The sequence below is a fragment of the Dunckerocampus dactyliophorus genome, chromosome 14 (genome assembly GCF_027744805.1).
Source record: "Dunckerocampus dactyliophorus isolate RoL2022-P2 chromosome 14, RoL_Ddac_1.1, whole genome shotgun sequence".
Classification (NCBI taxonomy): Eukaryota; Metazoa; Chordata; class Actinopteri; order Syngnathiformes; family Syngnathidae; genus Dunckerocampus; species Dunckerocampus dactyliophorus.
Genome location: NC_072832.1, coordinates 12,971,863 through 12,984,990, shown reverse-complemented (window position 1 = coordinate 12,984,990; position 13,128 = coordinate 12,971,863). Strand labels below are relative to the sequence as shown.

Genomic DNA, 13,128 nt, shown 5'->3' with positions numbered 1-13,128 from the left:
TTGCACCACGAAACAGGATGTTTTATTAATTAATGTATTTTTGAAAAGCCACAATAGAGTGAAGCCATCAAATTCATGGCGAAGGACGACTGTACACCAAAAAAGGCAATAGTGATATTTCAGCATCTCATCTCTGACTCTAGTTACGCACGTCAACACAATGAAGCTTGTTGTTAAATGTGATTTCACTGTAGTGTTATTTTTACATGCAACACCTGCAGTAGGTTTCCCCTCTTATTGTTAGAGGCTAAAGCAGATGTGCTCTTTTGATGGTTTCCTGCATGAATACTGATCCATCTTACAGGGTGACAAGGGACAGTTTCAATTTGTTCAGCAATGTTTGCAAGAAAACATCAATATATCCCTGGAGATTCATTGTTAAACATCGTGAAATCCTACACTTGTACAATCTGGTAAAGCAAAAACCTGGTAAGGTCAATGTAAAGCTGTCATTCATACTGTGAATGCGTAACTAAAACTAAACTAGACTTTTACAAGCAGTATTCTATTACCGGTTTATTTTTTCATAACAGCCGATTCATCCTCAGTTGTGCTAGAACAGTGGTTCCCAAACTTTTTACAGTCGCGTACCCCTTCAGACATTTCACTTTTTTTGTCCACTCACAATGGCTATTGTTTAAGTCTGCATATTAATTTAACACCAAATGGAAGGGGAAAGTTTAACAATCACGATAAAGCAGCGTGCAAAGTACAAAAATACATACAGCCAACAATAAAGACTTGTTTTCGGGGGAATCCCCACTCGCAACGACAGGTTTTCACAGCTGCGCCGTGCGGGGATTGGAACAACAATATAAAACAAATCTTCAACACTAAATACTCTTAATCCACAAAATAATCATCAAACTTACTTATTTGTTCATATGATGCACACAGAGCAATGAATAAGTTCGTGCTCCGTCTCTTTTCTACTCTGTTCTCCTTGCGCCGCGAGGCCTTTAGGGGCATTCGTAATTGTGAGTGTTAGGCGCTAATTGTTTTTAATTTTAATTCACGTCCCCCCATGACAATTGGTGTACCCCACTTTGGGAACCTAGGTGCTAGAAGATGCACATCGATTGCACAACAGCTGCCAAGTCCTCAGTCAATACAGTTGTAGTTTAACCAATTAAACAAATCCTGTTAATTATGCCAGGGGTGATGAAACAAAGACCCATTGTGTTTCCCTCTTCTCTACCACTCAGAGAAACAGTCACATCAAGTGTTGCCAGTGAGGCGTGTCCTAATCTGGAGTGTCTTGTGTCCACCAGTCAGAAAGAAGACAATCACGTTAGACATGCACAGTCAGTCTAAGCAGTTATGTGATTTGCAATGCACTTTTCTACACCTGCTGCATAAGTCTTGCAGGATTGTTTCAAATCATCAACCAAGCTCGCAAAATAACTTTGGGTTTGGGTGTATGGTTAGATATATTAATGTGGCCATGAGGAGGTAAAAGAACTCGAGACAACAAACTCAATAGTTGTCAGTGGGCACGGAGAACTAATGGAAAGATCAGAAGTGGTCGGCTCCACGGCCCAAATACACTGACGTCATCAGTCTGAGTTAGATGAATTGAATGATTCCCAGAATTAACAACATTAAACTTTTAAAGTTTATCTTTATGACTGTTAATTAATACATACTGTATGTATTTGTTTGCATAAGTGAGCAGAGCAGATATGGTTGATGCGAGGAATTATATTATGGAGTCGACCCTCGTCACTTTGCGCTTCTGATTTTGCGGCGTTACGCTATCACAGTTTTTCAAAAATATATTAATGAATAAATTATGCTGTTTCGTGGTTGAATATGGCCTGTTAATATTCAAAAATGCATATTTAAGCAAGTGTTACTTATTTTTTTGCCTAAAATAAGCATTTTCAAGCATAAAATTGGCTAAATGAGCTAATATAAATATACGGCATTCAAAAGACGTATTCAAAAACATTGATATGCAGCATTCTACACTGGTCACTATTGTCTGTAATGTTACTGTTATGTTCGGTGAGACAGACAAGCACCAGACTTAATCAACGGAACAACAGACTTTTATTGCAGTTTTGAAATATCTTTTAATTATTAATCCATAACACAGGCTACTGTTGCGGCCATTAGTGAACTAACTCTGAACCCTTGACATCACTTCCTGTCTGGCCGTCATGCTGCTCCCCGAGGGAAGACAGTTACAGCAACACACAGAAGGTCTTAGAACAGGTTTTTTATGCTCTAAATAGAAAATATTCCATTTATAAAAAGGAAATCCTACTTCCAATTATCTGATTATCCGTGATAAACAAAGGATTACTGTATAGGTTTTGATATTTGACAAGTTCTTCGCTCAGATGCCCCTCAACTTGCTCCATTGTTCCTATTGTTATGATGGACTTTTTGGCAAGGGAGAACCACAAATGATGTATGAAGAAAAGCCAACCAATCACAGGTCTGCGGAAGGGAGAGGGTGGAGCCAGTCGAAGCATAATTATTCAGGCTGTAGACGAATTGACTTGAAGTTTCTCACACAGCTTAATGCATTCTACAAAACACCCCCTGTTACTTTGGCGTGTTGAGCCAAATCACCACAAAACTTGATACACACCTTTAGGGGACTGACAAGCACATGTCTATAAAAGATTTGTTGAAAAACATGGCCGCCATCAACTAAAACCTCTTAAAGGGCATGGGCATGTAAAACTTTAAAACATGTAAAAACTGTGAGGATATCTCTTTTTGTTTTTTTTTTAAGGATATCTCTATTACATGTGAGTAGGCATGGACCAGTATGAGATTCTGATGGTATCGGTATCATGGTTTCACGGTATTATAAGTACAGCTCTAAAATGTGCTATTTTGAAATACCTTTATTGAAAAGAAGAGGGGGAAAAAAAAATTCTGTGGAACAGTCATTTTTAAACAATATAATAGAACATGATGGAAGTGGAACATCCATCCATCCATCCATCCATCCATTTTCTATGCCGCTTCTCCTCATTGGGATCGCGGGGGCATGCTCGAGCCTATCCCAGCTTCGGCCGACAGGCGGGGTACACCCTGAACTGGTCGCCAGCCAATCGCAGGGCGGAAGTGGAACATATGTATTTAGAATAAATAACTGAATTACTTCTAGATAAGAATAAAACTATTAATAAAAAAGGTCACAGCACAAATAATAATTTTTAAAAACTCGGAATGTTACGTTATCATTTCATATCGTGGTGAATGTGCAGGTCACACCTTCCGTTTCCGGATCATGTGATCATTGTTCGTAACTGTTACTAAGTCGTTGTTGTTTGTTGTTCAGTAGAGAGTAATACCACCCGCTGTTGTTACCTGTTTGTGTTCAAAATAACTTGAAAACTGGATCACCGACAGGATCCAGGAATTTTTTAAAGGATTGTTTAACATTGTGAGATAGGACCATTTTCAGCATTTGTGCATTTATAACTCCACAAAAAATGGTCAGAGCACTTTGGAACCCCCCCCCACAGGACTATTACAGGATACAGGATTATTATTTTGGTGTGAATCACAATATGGGGGGGGGGACTATGGCACTTGGCGGAGGTCTGCATTCTCCGAGTGCTTCTCTAGTTAAATCTGATTTCACTGTAGTGTTATTTTTATATACCACTTGGCTTCTGAATCACATCTCCACATTTAGTGACCCTCGACGACGCGTGTGCCTTCATCGAGTTCTTCCGCCTAGCGCTACTGCGCATGCGTATAAAAGGAAACCTGTTGTAAATGGAGTAAATCTTCTAAATGTGCATAATAATGCTATATTAATGTATTTTGCCATTTACTATACGTTCTAAGCTGCAACATGTAGTGCCGATACATGTTTGTTTACACTTCAAGCGACTATACGATGACATTTGCGACTTATTAGGTTATGATATTCACGTTAACATGTCAAAAATGTACTTAAATAGTGTTATGTGCTTACATAGTAGTTTGACAGCTCCAAAGCCATGTGAAATACACAATAAATTGGTACAGGATGCAAAACTCTACGAGGGCACACGTGTTGTCACACGGCGTCACATGATGCTAACGAGGCAGCTAATGTCACTGCTAAGTTGCACGACTTTTGGCAACAAAGCTAATGCCCATGGTTTCAGCACATCGAAGCCAAGTTCCAACTGCAAGGACAAATACAGGACATGACAAAGCATTTCCACATAGTGGCCACGTTGGACCTCCACTTTCTCCCATACCGTACAACGGTATGACGGCCTTTTTCTTAGCAGTTTTGAAACTGTGACTTTTTCCATACCATGGTATACCTTGGAACCGGGAAGCGGCCCATGCCTACATGTATGATAGCATAAGTCCCAAAACATTGTCAGCACAATACATTAGGATCGTGACAGTGAGCCAATTGTTAAAAATGTGTAAATACTAGCAACGCGTAAAATGAGCAGACCATTAAGTTACTCGTTTTATGAAACATCAAATTATTTCATTTACTACATTTACTGCCACCATGGTTTAATCAATCCAGTCCATTTCAACCAGTCACATCAGTATGACAAATTACAGGGTATACAGAAAAACACAGGTTATAATGGCTGGAGTTGTCAATTCTCTTTTGGAGTAATTCACTGGAGGGCCTGGGCACTATGACAATACAATTAAGCAATCAGAACAAGCAAGAAGTTTCTGCTTTTATAACAAAATCTAAAACCACAGTCAGTCACACACCCAGAAAGCACATGGTGGATTTTAGAGGACGCCACCTTCCACTTACTTAGGGTCAGAGTACACAAAACTCTGATAAGACTGATTACATGGCCATATCACCACGTCGAACTGCAGTTTCTATGCCACTTTAACCTAAAAGGAACAACAAATTCAGACTTTTCGTGTTTCTTATTTAGTCACTTATGTGTTTCATACATTGAGCATGTTGTGCTGACTGAACAGAATCTGAGCTGATATCTCGAGTGCGTGCTAGGTACTTAGCACACATAAAAGTCACATTATGAAAATCCAGTTGGTCATATTTCTTCACTGTTAGCACACATCCTCTGGGGAGTATCTGCATCACTAATTAGAGTGAAATGGAGCGACTGCTGAAAAGAATGAAACTAATAAGTAGTCAAAGTTGTAAAAATAAAACGTGGTTTTCACAAGGGTTCCAGAGGAGATTACCACTGAGTTGAGTGCAGTGTTCTGTTGGAGTACAACATCCCAGTAACAATGGGAGCTTTGTAATAGCACAGTCTAAACATATAAATACAAAAAAAATGCCCAACACAAAATGTGACTGTCGCGGCCGTAATCCAATACAATTCAGTTGGAAATCAGTTTGGTCTGGACTTTGCCCTAATCAAATGAACGCCATTCAGCAAGAGGGCCTACACCCTGGCTCAGGCCTTTAAGCCACGCTAGCAAAATGGTTCGAGGGATGGGTGCTACATTTTGGTCAGGATTCAAACATCTCCGTAACTGTGTCCTGATTCACGGGGCATGACATCATTTAACTTTTTTTTTTTAGCTTGATTATAATTTCATTTCTATGATACATGTAAGACTAACAAGGTCATGTCCATCTCAACACAAACTAAAATGTAGACCGATGTGTTCAATGACAGAGAGTGGCAAACATGACTTGCAGAATAACAAACAATATTTGTTAGTTTGACTTGACTGTATTAAAGGCAAATTCCTCTGTCATAAAGAGCCAATCATAAATCACGTACGGTACGTACGGTTTGTGTACTCCCAGCCCAAAAATAATTACATAAGCGCAGAAAAGTCTGACATTTATTTATTTATTTATTAAAGCCTGACCAGTATCAGTGAGAGTCAACTGTCAAACCCCCCACACACCACCATGTCATGTGTCAGTCATGGCCTACCGAGTCTACGCCTCAAACAAACAACCCAAAGAGAGTCCACGGTGGACGGGTTCTCTGTTGTTTACTATTTTATGGCACCACAAACCGTATTTGTATTTATTTGCCCAAACTGTGGCAAATACCAAATTAAATTCATGGTAAGAAGGGAAAATGTTAGAGGTAAATTGTAATGGCTGACCGTTTTTTTTCTGCTCCTATTATAAAAAATACATATACACAACATCAGCTGCCCTAAATTACCCATTGCTTAAAGAAGGTTGTATGGGGGGGGGGCCTGGCATGCAAATGTTAGCATTCTAATTAGGGCTGTCAATCGATTAAAATATTTAACTGTTATTAATCGCATTTTGTCCATAGTTAACTTGTAATTAATTGCAAATAATAACAGATAGAAAGAAGGTTTTATCTGTAATAAGTGTACCTCTGAAAGATCATTTTAACATTTTTAATACACCTACCAACGTGAGACTAGACAATATGTTTGTTATATGCTATTTTTTGTTTATTAAACATTCCGGGTTTTTTTGTTTTGGTTTTTTAAACAGCTCAACACAAATGTAGAAACGTATATATAAAAAAAAAAACACAATGTAAAAGTAGACATTGGTAAGGTAAACTGTCCATCACTCACATATCATTCTCTTGAAGCAAATGACCTCACAGAATATAATTTTGACTAACATTACAAATAAAGGTTTGCAAAAACACCAAACAACTAAGTGGAATGAAAACAGGGTGTTGGAAAAAGAAATACAACACAACTTTTAATAGGGTGCTGAAGAACAGTCAGTGGTTTACAGAGCTCAGACTGCGCTTATATACTGTAGTGCAGTCAGGCTATAGCTTGTACTTCACTTTCAAACACTCTTTTACACACTATCACACTTTTCTTAGTCTGGCGACTTCAAAAACGTGGAAGTATGACACCGCGGGTCTTTCGACATGCAACTTTTATTTTTCTGTCTTTTTTTGACAAACAGCAGTTTAGGCACAAACGCTAATAAATAATAATAACAATAATAAATTACGACCCTTTACTGCCATCTCATTGAGCGCCATAACGTTTAGCTCGCTGTTCAAAGCAAGAAAATAAACTGAGAGACGGCTCGCATCTAAAAAAAAAACACTCGTTAGTTGGGACGCTCGTATGCCAAGGTAGCACTGTATAAATGACAATAAAAAATACTTGCAGTACTCTTCTCTCTGGCATTTTTAAGGAGACGTACTCCGTAACAACTCAACTTGCAGCGACAGTATATACAAATAACTTAGGTCTTGTCGAGAGAGCAATCTGCCAGGGCTTTGAAGCTAAGCTTAACATTCAAAAAATACCCTTTTGTTTGTCCATTTCTGCTCAATATTTGTTCCCGCTTGTGACTCCACATCAACTGCACACTGCTGCGTTACCTCAAACTGCGGTGTGGACAAAGGGTTAAATAGAAAATGCGCACATTAATCACGCATAAAAAAAAAAAAAAAATGTAGTATGTAGTAATATACTGTATACATTATCGTATATGACCGCCCTAATTCTAATATATGGTACCACACTTCGGACGTTCCTTACTCAACTCGGTAGCATGCTAGATGTTAGCAAGTTATCATTTTATCCCATATAATTTGTTTTTGTCTGTAAAACATAATATATTAACATATCACCATTATAAGCTGACCATACCCTTTTTTAATATGCTGTTTTCTAGCACACTAAAAACAACTCTTAGCAGGTTAGCCTTCTGTTGGTCTTGAAACAACAACTAACTGATGATGCTTATTAACAATAAATGTATGGAGAACATCAGTGAGCGCTCAACTTCCAACTTCCAACTGCATATGAAAAGATGCCAGTGTTGCCAATACATTCATTAATTTGTGGCGGCCCGTCAAACGTCACACGTGTGACAGTGGTCGTACTACGCAGTCAATACCACAGCTGACTTGGTCGCACATTATAACACATCGGTTCATCATTATAGTGAGATATTAGATGTAAAATGAAGTACACGTTATCTTTAAAATCAGCGCACACTTACATGGAGCCCAGGAAACATCATGGACTCTTTTTTTTTTTTTTTTTTTTTTCATCGCCCGTGCGTCTTGTAAGGCAAGTCTACAACTGCACAAAATGAAACAGACACCTGTCAGTCAATCATTTCATGTTGTGTTGTTAAATAAGGTTGAAAAACATGTTGCACACTTCTTATGACACAAACCAAAAAGCTCACTTTTACCCATCTGTTTTACACCACCTACATCATTAGCCTGTTGCCTCAAAAGGTCATCAAATTTTACTCCCAACATTTCAGGCCTTCATAGATATTGAAGACATAACAACATCACAGAGTCCTATTTATAGTAATGTATGTCAGTAAAGTTAACAGGCTCCCATCTATTCTGGGCGGCAAGACCCTGCAAAGGCCTCTGTACATACGGACGTGGAATACATGCAAGGACTACAAACAGCAACGAAGACAACAGATGGTTGTAGCCATAGAAACGCTGGCTATAAACTAATGACAGATTGATAACATCTGTTTTTTTTTGTTGTTCATTTCACTTTACCTCCTTTTGTATCTGTCTTGTGTCTATCATAGGGGCTTTAACAACTTGAAAAACCAAGCAATGCCCATATGAAGGGCATAACTAAAATACACACAAAATATAGGGAAATTAGGATGGGTACAGTTAGTAGATTGAGGAAAGTATAACGTCAAGTAGACCTTTTGCGGACAATAACACTCAATTATATCCTCAAATAACTGCAGTCTCTATTGAAGTGCAATAAAGGGATAATTTCCACATTCAGATATTGTTTACAGAGGACTCAGTATCTGGGACAATCTTGTGATAATCCATTACATCATGTGCTCAGCCAATGTAGCCTCACAACCTTTGGTCCTGTCGATATTTAGGCTACATTTTTATTTTATGTATAGATTAGCCAGCAAAAACATACAGTTGCAGAAATTAATCACAGATAAAACAGCATGAAACTTGAATCAACAAAATACTTGTAGATGTAATTAAAGACAGTGACAGCTAAAAAATGAGTAACTAGCAAACAAAAAAGCAAATGGCTAATACTTGATAGGAGACATGAATCACCACACAGCCTTACACACACACATACACACACACACACGCACAACGTGGAATACGAAGTTACCGTACACGCAATGACTTGAAGTATTGCACAACACTTTCCGACAAACTGGACTGAGTAACTTATTACCGGTTAACAAACATTTGTTTGGTTTTAAACTCAGTTACATGTGTTAGCTCACCCAGTAAAGGCACGAAGCGAAGTAGCTTTAGCAGCAGCTCGGTAGGTCAGTGAGGGTAAATCCACCGTTAGCGTTAGCACTGGGCAACTTTAACTACACTGTCGATTCTATTTCGATAAGCGTGACATAGTTAAGAACATAGATTGCTGTGTGGCTGGAATAAAAAGCTAAAGCTAGATATTAGGGGAGCAAAGGGAAGTAACATTAGCTAGCTGCCACATGCTGTCGTATGCTCTGCCATGCTGGCCGCTCTGAGCAAAGTCACTTGACCACATTTACTTTTAGCTTGATCCAAACACAAACATCATCCACACACGGATATAAAACAACACAAATAAGAAGATGTTTAATACTCACAATCATGCACGGCGTGCCTCGGCGCGGTGTGTGTGTTTCAACGACACGACAGTGCGCAGTTTATTCGGATGTGTGCCTTGCTCGCACAATGTCAGAGATCAGATCAGCAGCTGCTTCCTCCATGCACGCAGCGCGCGGATCACACAGCGCTACGGCAACGCTACCAAACCCCTCGCCGTCGTCATGGCAACACAGCCAATCCAGCCAATCACAGCCCCTCCCCTCCTATCTCCCCTGGCAACTGCCGCAGCGAAGGGGGCTCCATGAGTGAGCGCACGCTATCCTATTTTGCATCGCCAAATGGGCTTTCACTTTTTAAGTCACATACCAATATGGAGTTAAATAATTTTGTTTTGTTCTATTGCAGCACCACGAACGGGGAAGTACACGCGAGAATGATTATTAAATGGCGATGAGAGTGCATGTTGTTTACACTATACACAAACGCCTCGGGGCGGGGAGAGGATGTGTCACCACACCCACTACAGTGGACCCTCAACATGGCCCCACCTAAAGTAAACCGTGTGCTAACCAGACCTGCACACACGCACACACAGTGTCACATGATGAGTGATACCTGAAAGAAGAACAAAAAGGCAATTAAAAAGAGCACAGTAACCTTTGAGTTACATTCCTCTGCAAAGGTTCATCTGGTTCAAATGTTATAGACATGCGATTTACAGTGTAGATTATGAAAACGAGTTGTTGCTCACCTGATACTGCAGAGTATTATATACTGTATAGTATATGGATGGTTACATTTGTTTGTGTATACTAACTCTTCTACTCCTGGACCACAACACACCAAAGAGTGGAAATTATTCAAAAACTTCCCCGCAATATGTTGCCTATGCTGTCTATAAGCCGGATTGACTTGAAATTTCTCACACAGGCCAATGTGTGCTATAAAACACCTACTGTAACTTTAGGGTGTTGAGGCAAATCACCACAGAATTTGGTGAACTTTGTTAGGGGACCGACAAACACAATTTGTTGAAAAACATGGCCGCCATCAAGCTGGTTTGCAGGTGGGCCTCAGCAACTAATTGGCCATCATTAACCATTTGTCTAATCATGACAAAACTTTTTGGGATATCTGTATTACACGTCTTCCAAACGATTGTCAGCAGAACTCATAGGAGGTGCCACAAATATAATGTTGACTGTAGAAAGACAGATAGATTGTTTAGCCTGTCACTGCTGCAGTGGACTTGAAGTTTCTGTCGCATGTCCAACTTATTGTGTTCTACAGTAAAAGTATGTTGTATGTTGGTGGTGTTATTAAAACCCAAAGTTACCCATTTGAAATCCCTGCTCCCCTTACAGCATCAGTCGACATTGCTTACACAAATCATGTGTAAAATTAATGTCCTCTATATTTTGCCAGATGAGATGGTTGTTGTTAAGCCCCAAAAGTACAACTTTTGACAAGGCACACCCCTCAGACAGTATTTTAAAATATCACTGTATATCACTATCACACCAAATTTCTGTCACTCACTCAGCTTCTTATGTTCTTCAGAAAAAAGGCTGCTGCATCTGCTGAAACATTGAAGTTTTCCCCATTGTGTTACTGTTATTAAGCCCCACACTTGCTGCTCTCTTTACACCATAGGTCTTATGGAGTTTCTCACACAAGTCCAGTTTCATGTCTTCTACAAAAAGTCTTTGGAATGTAACACTTGTTCATATAAGAGAGCTGTTGTTAAGGCCAAATTTACACATTGACAAGCTCCATTGACAAGCTCCTCAGGTACAGTGGTGTGAAAAGTGTTTGGCCCCTTCCTGATTTTCTTTTTTTTTTTTTTTGCATGTTTGTCAGACTTAAATGTTTCTGATCATCAAACACATTTAATTATTAGTCAATGACAACACAACTGAACACAAAATGCGGTTTTTGAATGAAACGTTTTATAATTAAGTGAGAAAAAAATTCAAACCCGCATGGCCCTGTGAAAAAGTGATTGCCCCCTAAAACCTAAGAACTGGTTGTGCCACCCTTAGTTAGCAGCAACAACTGCAATCAAGTGTTTGTTGATAACTTGCAATGAGTCTCTTACAGCGATGTGGAGGAATTTTCTCATCTTTGCAGAATTGTTGTAATTCAGCCATATTGGGGGGTTTTTGAGCATGAACCGCATTTTTAAGGCCATGCCACAGCATCTCAATAGGATTCAGGTCAGGACTTTGACTAGGTCACTCCAAAGTCTTCGTTTTATTTTTCTTCAACCATTCAGAGGTGGACATGATGGTGTGTTTGGGATCGTTGTTCTGCTGCAGGACCCAAGTTGGTTTCAGCTTGAGGTCACAAACAGATGGCCGGAAATTCTCCTTCAGGATTTTTTGGTAGACAGCAGAATTAATGGTTCCATTTATCACAGCAAGTCTTTCAGGTCCTGAAGCAGAAAAACAGCCCCAGACCATCACACTACCACCACCATATTTTACTGTTGTTATGACGTTCTTTTTATGAAAAGCGGTGTTACTTTTACGCCAGATGTAACGGGAAACACACCTTCCAAAAAGTTCAACTTTTGTCTCATCAGACCACAGAGTATTTTCCCAAAGGTCTTGGGGATCATCAAGATGTTTTCTGGCAAAATTGAGACGAGCCTTAATGTTATTTTTGTCCAGTAGTAGTTTTCGTCTTGGAACTCTGCCATACATGCCATTTTTGCTAAGTGTCTTTCTTACGGTGGCGTCATGTCCTCACTGAGGCAAGTGAGGCCTGCAGTTTTTTGGATGTTTTTGTGGAGTCTTTTGTGACTTCTTGGATGAGTCGTTGCTGCACTCTTGGAGTAATTTTGGTTGGCCGGCCATTGCTCTCACTGTGGTTTGCTGGAGTCCCAAAGCTTTAGAAATGGCTTTATAACATTTTCCAAACTGATAAATCTCAAACACGCAAAAGATGCTGAAACCAATGTACAGAATGAACTCTCTTCCTACCTGTTTGGAGGCGAGAGACAAGGAAAACAGACACGCATGCGCATGGCAATATGCCAAGGCCGGCAAAATTATCGAGTTCATTTTCATTTATTGTGGGATTAATGAATTTATTAATTATCGTCCCAGGCCTAGTGCCTACGAGACATTTTTTTTTTGAACAAGAAATATTGTGAAATCTCGTCGTAATCTCGCGAGATCTTGTGATACGAGATCTTGTGGCACCCCTATTTAGCGCTGATGTTAAGCCCCAAATTCACAAAGTTTGCGAAGGTATGCTTTATATCAATAGTTCTGTTATTGAGCCCCACAGATGCCCATATTACTACAATACTCGCAAATTGTTGCTCCCTTTACACCATAAGTTTGAATGACTTGGATTTTCTCACACACGTCCAGTTTAATGCCCTCTACATGAAGTTTTTGAACTATAAAAGTTGTTCTTAAGCCCCAAATTGACAAAGTTTGAGTATGTAGATCAATACAGAGCTGAAAAAAGCACAGTAATTATACTTTTCTCATTGGTCTTACAATTCAGCCACAGCACATCAAATATAGGCAGGCCTTTGCACCACAATATTGAAAATGTAGCAGCAGAAAAGAGCCAGCTGCTTTTTGTTATCTATACTTGGCTATCTGTTGAGTGCAGCTTTACTGTCTGAAAGCGACTTCACACCAAA

General features: G+C 39.4%; 1 protein-coding gene across 3 annotated transcripts in view; it reads right to left on the bottom strand.

The window, feature by feature from the left end:
• The window catches only part of foxn2a (forkhead box N2a), a 32,668-nt gene extending 22,794 nt beyond the window's left edge, over positions 1–9,874 (bottom strand). The window contains exon 1 of one of the 3 annotated variants that reach the window (XM_054798621.1): positions 9,506–9,874. The gene's annotated coding sequence lies outside the window, so the exon portion shown is untranslated. The other 2 variants (XM_054798619.1, XM_054798620.1) reach the window with 2 other exon arrangements.
• Between the last annotated feature and the right edge of the window lie 3,254 nt (positions 9,875–13,128).